Source organism: Pteropus medius, unplaced genomic scaffold, assembly GCF_902729225.1.
Source record: "Pteropus medius unplaced genomic scaffold, Ma_sr-lr_union100, whole genome shotgun sequence".
Taxonomy (NCBI): Eukaryota; Metazoa; Chordata; class Mammalia; order Chiroptera; family Pteropodidae; genus Pteropus; species Pteropus medius.
In genome coordinates this window covers 38,186-47,688 of record NW_024342470.1, presented here as the reverse complement: position 1 = coordinate 47,688, position 9,503 = coordinate 38,186, and the positions used below count along the sequence as shown (strand labels likewise).

Here is a 9,503-nt window from a genome sequence, read left to right as displayed (position 1 = left end):
AAGGGTCATACAGGTACCTGGTACATCTAGGGTGTTTTTAAGCTTGACTACTGCATTTTGCTCATGCTTACTTTCTGTAGTTGCAGCTCATTTGTCTCAAAACTGCTTTTTTGATATTATATTATAAATTATATTTAAGTATTATATAAATATTTTTTAAAAATTAAACAGAATCTTCACTTATTATCGGTTCACTAATCAATTACCACCCAGAGATATTACCTTTCAGTTCTAAACTCCACAGTTACTTGTCAAACTCATCCCTTACCAACATCATCAACAGCCATCTGCAGGACCTGAAATTCTACTGGATGTCAATACGCTAGATTTACAATTTCCTTGAGTAAATATCAATGATATCTTGAAGCTCTGGTATGGAATCTTGTTTTTGTTTTCTGTAGAATCTCAAAATACTGCTATAACCAATTTGGCCACACGTAGGAGATCTACTGGCATAGACAATGTGTAGGATCTCATATTCCAACAAATATCTTCTATATATCACACACTGCTACACTCCAAGGACAATAGCTGGCTTGAGGGAACTATAATTGAGAAGCCACCTGCCTACATCAGAACTGTCAGGTCAGAAATCCCTGTGATCTTACCATACTACAGCTGTACCCCCTCAGACATGCTCTCTCCCTCTTCTTCAGGTTTCAGTGTGCCAGTATCCATTAAGTTCTCTTTGGGGGGATGTGGAAGAGAATGGCTGACATATGAGAAGTAATACCAAAGATGGAGACTGTTCTTGGGATGAAATGGCCACTTTGATCTTTTCTAACTATTGCTATAACCCTGTGTGATAGCAGAAGAACCACCAGAGACCTACCTATAGCTTCTCACCAATGTTCAGCATTTACACTGCCCTTCCCTTGGAACAAAATCACTGTTATCTCCTCTCCGATACTCAACTAAAGGTCTAGCTCCAAATATTAAATGAATTGACCCAACACTTGATTGGTATATATGAACACTACCAATTCTCATCTCTGGTTTCAGGGCCTGTGAGCCACGAAACATAGCTGGGGACCATCGCTGTCCTTCCCATTTCCTACCACAGTTCTCCACTTCTCCTGGCAGAAATCCTATGACCAATATATTCCATTACTTTGTACCTCACTTGCCAGACTTACATATATACCCTGACTCATCACACCCATCTGCCATGGAGCCATTTGAAGAGATTTTGTCATATTGAAATAGTGCTGCTAACCATATCTGAAGCTTTCTTTCACAAAGTGAGAAAAGGACGGGAGCACTTTATCTTTTACTCAGAGCAATTTCAACTTGGAATTCAGTTCTCACTTCATGACCTTCTCTTAAGACATCTACAAACAAAGTGATTATGGGTGAAGAATGGCATGGACAAGAGAAAACAAGATGGCCCTGATGAAAGTCAGGCTTGCCACACTAATTCCTGGTGCTGTAGCTGCAGTGTCCATGGCCTGTCCTGAGTACTGAATGCTGTTAATTCCATGTGATGATGTCCTTGTTGAATTGAGTACATCATGTATAGAATGATTCCTCATGGGAGAATAAATGTGTGCAATATGAGATTCACTATGTACATGTGATGTGTATTATTTTCAAATTATGTGCACTAACGTGTATCAACACAAGGAAACAAAAAACTGGCCCTGCACTAAAAATTCTTTGAGAAGCTATGTTATAAATAACAGCAGCTACTTTTAGACATGCTGTCGCCTTATGACCATTCAAAAGCTCACCTTACCTCTTCTTCCTTGCTTGTCATTAAGTAAAAGAGGAGTCACATCACATAATTGGAATGATCTTTGATTTATATAAAAACAATATAACTTACCTCAATAGGGAAATGGTGGAGTCAACAGGGTAAGAAAAAACAGATACTGACATATACTTTTAAATAAAAACATCTGCCCCTGGCTGGATGCCAGACTATTAATGATTTAACAGCAGAGGCAAGATTAATAACAAGTGAGAAACTAACAAGCTACTAAAGTCACCACATTCTCAGAACTGCTCATGTTTCCTTTTTATTTTATTAAAGCTATTGGAGTGACAATGGTTAATAAAATTATATAGGTTCCAAGTGTAGAATTCTATAATACATCATATGTATATTGCACTGTGTTCACTACCCAAAGTCAAATCTCCTTCCATCACCATATATTTGACCCCCTTTCCCTCTGGTAACCACTAAACTGTTGTCTGTGTTTACAGTTCTCTTTTTGTTTGTCTTGTTCATTTATTGCTTTGTTTTATATCCCATATATGAGTGAAATCAAGTGCTTCTCAACTTTTTATGCCCAAGTTATATTGCTTAGCATGATAATCTAAAGATACATGCATGTTGTTACCAATGACAATATTTCGTCTTTTCTTATGGCTAAGCAATGTTCCATCATCTATATGTACCACAACTCCCTTATCAGATTATCTATCACTTGGCCACTGTGAATAATGTGCAATGAATATTGGTGTGCATATAACTTTACTGATAAATGTTTTCAAATATTGGGGGTAGATATTCAGAAGATGGATTTCTGGGTCATATGATTATTCTATTCTTAATTGTTAGAGAATCTCCATACTGTTTTTTATAGTGGCTGTTCCTATTTACATTTTGAGTTCATATATTCAATGAATATCTAATTCATTTATTAATTAAATATTTATGAACTCTTCTAGGCACTGAATACAAAGCAATGAACAATTTTCAAAATTCTTATCCCTAATGAACCTACATTTTAGAAGATAATAAAAATAAATAAATAAGTAAAACACATATTATGTCCAATAGTAATAACTGCTATGAAGAAATAAAAAGAAGGGTAGGTACAATTTTAAGTAGGTGGTCAGGAAAGGGCTTTCTGAGAAGATGACAATTTAGTTAAAGAATGTGTTACAATTGAAAGAAAATATTTGTGCTGTGAAGAGAAGGTTGAGAATAAAGGACCCACCAAGGAGAGATTTGGGGCAGAGATTCCAGGCAGAGAGAACAGAGTCTAAATTGCTTAGATAGAAATGAGATTTTTGAGATCAGGACTGAGAAAGTTCAGTGATTGGAGGCTTATGAGTGACAAGAAAAGTAGTAATGAATGAGATCACAGAAACAGGCAGAGGCCAGGTTGGCAGGGCCTTTGCATTGCTTACCTAGGGCTGCCATAACAAATCATCATAGACCTTGTGGATCAAAACAGAAACTCACAGTTCTGGAGGCCAAAAGTCTGAAATCAAGGTATCTGTCCACTCTGCAATCTCAGGAGGCTCTAGGAGAGGTTCTAGGAGAGGAGACTTCTTTGTGTCTTCCAGCTTCTGTGCTCTGGGTATTCTTTGACTTGTGGCAGCATAACTCTTATCTCTGCCTCTTTCTTCACAATGCCTTCTTTCCTCTGTTTCTGTGTCTTTCTCTCTTAAAAAAGCATGATTGGATAAGGTCTACCCTCACCAGGGTGATCTCATCATCAGATTTCCCTTAATTGAATCTTTACAGACCTTTATTCCAAATAAAGTCACATTCTGAGGTTCCAAGTAGACATATCTTTTTGGATGACATAATTCAACCCATTACAGCCTTGGAAGTCTTGAAAAGGTGATTGATTTTATTTTATGTTCAAAAGAAAGTTATCCTGATATTTTATTTTAAAAGGTCACTTAGAGTGTTGTATAGAGAATGGATGGTAGATGGATAAGCATGGAAGCAAGGAAAGCAACCAGTAAGACTGAGCTCTATTGCAGTAGCCCAGGGGGGAGATGACGGTCTCAACGAGGGTTATAGCAGTGGAGAAGCAGAGATGGGAAGATGTGTGGGTAGACTGAATATACAACATTGAAAAAGACAGAAATGAAATATTCCCGCTAAGTCTTTGACCTAAGCAATTCTGTGATGATGGGAGAAAACTTAAGAAAGGGGGGAATTTGGTGGGAAATTCAAGACTTCTCTTTTGGAATTGTTCATATGGTTCTGTGTTATATGCTGACTTTGTTCTCAATACTTTTGTATTTAAATAGCTACAATAAAGCCTGCATTACACAATCACAGCATCTTAAACTGCATCTTCTACCTCTTGTTTTGTTTGTTTTTCTCCATTAGCAATTGAAACATTTTGTGTACAATTGCAGACAAGGGTTCTGAAATCCCCTGGCAGTTCTCAGTTTGGAAGGAATCATCTAGACAAGGCAGAATATACTGATGTCAGCTGCCTTTTGTGTTACCATGGTTACTTAAAAATGCTATTCTAAAAACTCTGACAGAGAACTTGGAGACTCCAAAGGTCTTTAGATTAGTTTGAGAAACAGTAACTGTCATCAGATAAGATTCAGGTATCTTATCTTAGTTTGTGATTACAATTTTTAAAAAAGCCCCAGGGTAGCTCTCATTGTAGAAAGGTTTAAAAAGTTAACAGTACTGATTACTCCAGAGAATTGTGCTGTATACAATGGCTCTTAGGTCCTCAAGTTGAAAGACCTCCTTCCAGGAAAATCCTTCAGACAGGTTCCTCAGTGAATTGGGGATCTTAATAAACTGGTGCTCCTTGGCATGGGACGGAATAAGACTCATAGCCCAGATGATGTCTCAATCTTCAGAATATTTCATAAACTGCAGTGGAGTTTGCCTATGAGGATATATAAGATAGCAGATGGCAAAAATCACACCTTCCTTCAGCCATTAAATGATCTCTTCATCACTGACCCCAGTGTTCTGTGTTCGTCTCATGCCAGTCCTCCAGATGAGAGTGGGTAAGATAATTTGGGGGAATAAATCCTTTTAGTATGTCTGGAATCTTGATTCTGTTTATTGGGTGTGCTTTGCCTTTCACTCTCCAGCCTTTCTCTCTTTTCCATTTGGCTTCTAAAAAGAAAATATGCTCTTCTTTTTTGCTGCTTCTCCTGCATTATAATAGCCTCATGAATTCTGTTCTGCGACTCCTATGCGGAGGATTAAACTATTGATCAGGAATACTAAAGCGACCGCAAGGGCTGTGGATACCTACTGCCTCTCCTTTCACACTAAAAGCTAACCTGCCAGATTCTCCTCTGCCCTTTGCTGTCTCAATGCTCTCCTTTCAGAGATTGCTTTCTTATTCCTTGTAGCCACTTGGGTTTGGACACTGGAAGTAGGCAGGACCAGGGTGAAACCTGAATTTTCTGCCCCAGGGGACACAGGCGGGATCTTCTTATGGTCAAACATCCCTGGATGATCACACAAGGCTGTATATGTTAACCTTGTGTGCAGGCATACACAGATCCTGGTAACTGTCTCCCGTCACACTGAATTCATCCTTCTTTATTTGGATGCAGTGAAGTTCCTTTACTCTCTTTAACCAGGCGATCAATCTTGGGGTTTTCTAAACCAAGATCCTCTAAACCTCAGATCACAATTCGATATCTCAACAGCCAATCTCTTCTCATTTACATTTCTCTTGAGAGAGTAAGTGTGTTGGTGTGCTAATTTGTTGGTGTGAAGTGTCATGAGTGTATTTATTCACTTTAAAACCCCTACTATGTGTCAGGTGATGTTGATATACACATAACAGAGATAAATGATAAATGTTTTACTATTTGAAGAAGCAACTCAGTCCAGGGAGACAAATATTTAATCACATATTTAAAAGACAATGTACCCCGATCACATTTGGCCTTGACATTCAATTTTGCTAGCAACAAGTTTCAGTCTCAAAGGATAAACAAAGAGCTAAAGAATGCAAAGGGTTAAAATAGTGAGAATAAGTATCTTCTCAAACACAGAAGCCTCTCTTGAACTTACTATGTTTTGTCCTTAACAACTATTTTCCTAATCTGTCATTTATTTCAAGGTATTACTATAATGAGATATTACATATATTATGAGCTAGCCTTGTTTACTATCCTAAAATCTTTAGATGGTTTACATTTTATTTAATCTCTATATAAACACCATAAGATATGTATTATGTATGTCTCCATTTTACAGATGAGAAAGTCTAGGCACAGAAAAGTTAAGTAACCTGTTGTTGGTCACACATCAACTGGAAAAGTCAGGATTCAAGCCCTTCAGTTTAGCTGCAGAGTCTCGATTGCCAATCAGTGAGCTATATACTGTCTCCTTACAAATGAGGCAGTCCATGATCAGTGGACTCTCATAGCAGGAAAAATGCCTGTAGAAATACACACACACTGCAAATACACATGTATACACAAACAGACACACCAATCACACTTCATTTTTTTTACATACTCCATTTAAAAAATTAAAATGATAGATCACACACAGTCGGATGGCTTGCTCTTCACTTAATAACATATCATAGTCATCCTGCTAAGTCACCCAAATTGGATGCAATATCCTTTTAAATTTTACCTAAAAGGCAACTATGATATCTCATATGTTGTTTCAATGTGCATATTTTTGCTTCATGTTTATCATTCAGTTTTAAACATTTTTTTGTGAATTGGATAATAAACTCCTTTGCTAATTTTTTTAGAATAGATTATATATCTTTATTATTGTTTTTAAGTAGTCTTTACATATTAAGCATGATAAAATTTTTTCTGTTACTTTCGGCAAATATTTTCTCAGATTTATCATAATTTAAAATGTTTGTTTATATGGGTATCCACTACACAGAAGTCTGATTTTTAATTACCAAGTTTGTTAGCATTTTCCTTTATAATTTTTTATGTGCATCTTTAGGAAAGCCCTTATCATGCAGATTGGATACTTGGATGGATGGATGGACGGATGGATGGATGGCTGGATGGATGAACAGGCAGGCAGAAAAACAGACAGACTACCTAATTTCATAGAAGAGTAAAACGTTGTTTTTATTATTACACTTATTGGGGCGACATTAGTTTATAAAATCATGTAAGTTTCAAGTTCCACAATACATCATATGTGTATTGTACTGTAGTCATCATCCAAAGTTGAATTTCCTTCCATACTATATTTGGCCCCCTATATCCTTAGCTACTTCTTCCTTCCCTCTTTCCCTCTGTTAACCATTAAACTGTTGTCTGTGTCTAAGAGTTTGTTTGTCTTGTTTGTTTGTTGCTTTCTGATTTGTATCTCACATATGAGTGAAATCATATGGTTTTCAAGTTTTTCTGCCTTATTTCACTTAGCATGATAATCTCAACATATACAATCAAATTTTCTTCAAATAATCTTTATCACTTTTCTTGATATTTTTTCCTTTAATTCTTTTATTGTCCTTTGGGCAAGAAACCCAAAATGTCTAAAAATATGTTAAAATATGCCTTTACTGTTATTTTTGTACCTCCAGAGCTCTGCCATAGCAAATTTGCTCTAATACACTTAAAATGGAGAAGGTCTATGGGCTTGTCTTCAAGGAGTGGGTGTGGGCAATAGGCAGGGAGAACTGGGTGAAAGTTTAACCTCCTCTATAACCAGCTTTTGAGTAGGAAAGAAAAACCTTTGCAGGATACAGAATAAGTGAGGAAGACTTAGGGGAACCAGTCTCTGAAACTTTGTTTCATCATTGGTATACTGGGGATAATAATAACTAACTCATATGGACTTAAAGATATTTAAAATAAAAACTGAATATAAAGAAACTATTAATAATGACTGGTACCAAGAGAATGCCCAATACATGATAATCAGTATTATTATTGCTCAAGGGCTTTGTGCAATGAGAGATAAAAGTGTGAAGGACAGATGAGGGCATATCTAAGGATGCTACCAAATGCAATAAGCAATGAAGCAGCTATTTTTACTAATGTTTTTCAGCACCCTCTGCACATTGAAAACAAATGACAGAGGAATTTCTTTAAGGACCAGGATCACAGACTACTATATCTTCCTTTAAGTTCTCATTCTTTGCTCAGAATGCTTCTTTAGGATTATTTTGTAAATGTGATTTAAAAGAATCAACCCTCATAAAATAAATATTATGAAACAGTTTGCAGCATAAAAATCTAACTGGTTTAAAGCAATATCAATTTGTTTGCTTCTCAAACCTACAAACACAGAAGGATGCACTGTGAGCAGCACTATAGTCTTCTCAGGATTATACTCAGTACAGCCAAGTTTTGGTCAGGGAGCATATTAAAGATGATTTCTGCCCCTTGGGTGCTACTAAAAGACTCAAGAAGAGAAAATATTAGAAATGTCTTTTAATTGTCAGAACTACTGAGCAAAAAGAGAACTCTGTTTTCTGACATATGGAAGCTGTTAAGAGATGAAAAGAAATAGACCGGTTTTGGATACTGATTAATAAAATATCTAAGTTACTCAGATTATTTTTATAACTGACCAATATATGTTTCTCTTCTTGGTGCTGACATATGAACAGTAACAAATATTCCTGGGAGAAGAAAACCAAACCTATGTGACTGAATGTGTTTCCCAGGCCTTTCACAGGATCTACAGACATAAGACCTGTTCTTCTTCCTTCTTCTGATCATCTACCTGCTGACTGTGCTGGGAAACCTGCTTATCACTGTGCTCAATCACATAGACTCCAGACTCCACATACTTATGTACTTTTTCTTAGAAACTTATCTTTTGCCGATCTCTGTTTTTCTATTACCACAGTCCCCCAGGTGCTAGTCTACTTCCTGGTAAAGAAGAAAACCATTTCCTCTGCTGGATGCTCAACACAGATAGCTGTTTTACTTCAGAATAGCTGCACAGAGTGTGCACTGCTAGCAGTGATGTCTTATGACTGCTACGTGGCTGTCTGCAAGCTCCTGCACTACTCCACCATCATGACACACCAGATGGCCATAGGGTCCTGGGCCAGTGGAGTGTTTGTGTCTCTGGTGGATAGCACATTCACATTACGTCTACCCTACTGAGGGAACAATATCATTAACCTTTGTGTGTGTGTGAACCTCCTACACTCCTGAAGCTAGCTTCAGCAAATACCTATAGCACAGAAACAGCCATCTTCTCAATGGGTGTGATCATCCTCTTACCTCCTGTCTCCCTGATCCTTGTCTCTACTGGAATATTATTTCCACTGTGATCCAGATATAGTCAGGGGAAGGGAGGCTCAAGGTCTTTTCTACCTGTGGCTCCCATCCCATTGTTGTTTTTCTCTTCTATGGCTTAGTAATATTTGCCTAAATGAGGCCACACTCCAAGATAATGAATGAAAGTAATAAAATGATCCTGTGTTCTACTCGGTAGTGACCCCCATGCTGAATATCATCATTTATAGTCTGAGGAACAAGGATGTCAAAGGGCTCTCAGGAGAGTGACAGCAAAACAGTCTTTTTGAAAGTAGAAATCTATGCTTATGATGACAATTTTAGGAATGTGGAAAGAGTAATTTTCTTGTAAACTTTTCCCATTTTCATCCCATTCTTCTACTTTTTCCTTCTTTAGCCTATTTTCCCCTATCTCTTCTCTGATTTTGCAAATTGCTCATTCGTAGCAATGCACCTTGATAAACACAGGAAAGATATATAGAAAGGAAAGGAAAGGAGGAAAAGGAAGGAAGGAAGGAAAGAAGGAAGGCAAAAAAGAAGGAAGAAAAAAAGAAAGAGAGGAATGGAGAGAAAGAAGGGAA

The 9,503-nt window shown here is 37.1% G+C and overlaps 1 pseudogene; it reads left to right on the top strand.

Annotated features, from left to right (window-relative positions):
• The first annotated feature begins 8,291 nt into the window (after positions 1 to 8,291).
• On the top strand, positions 8,292 to 9,212 carry LOC120603125 (olfactory receptor 2D3-like; annotated as a pseudogene).
• Positions 9,213 to 9,503: the final 291 nt, after the last annotated feature.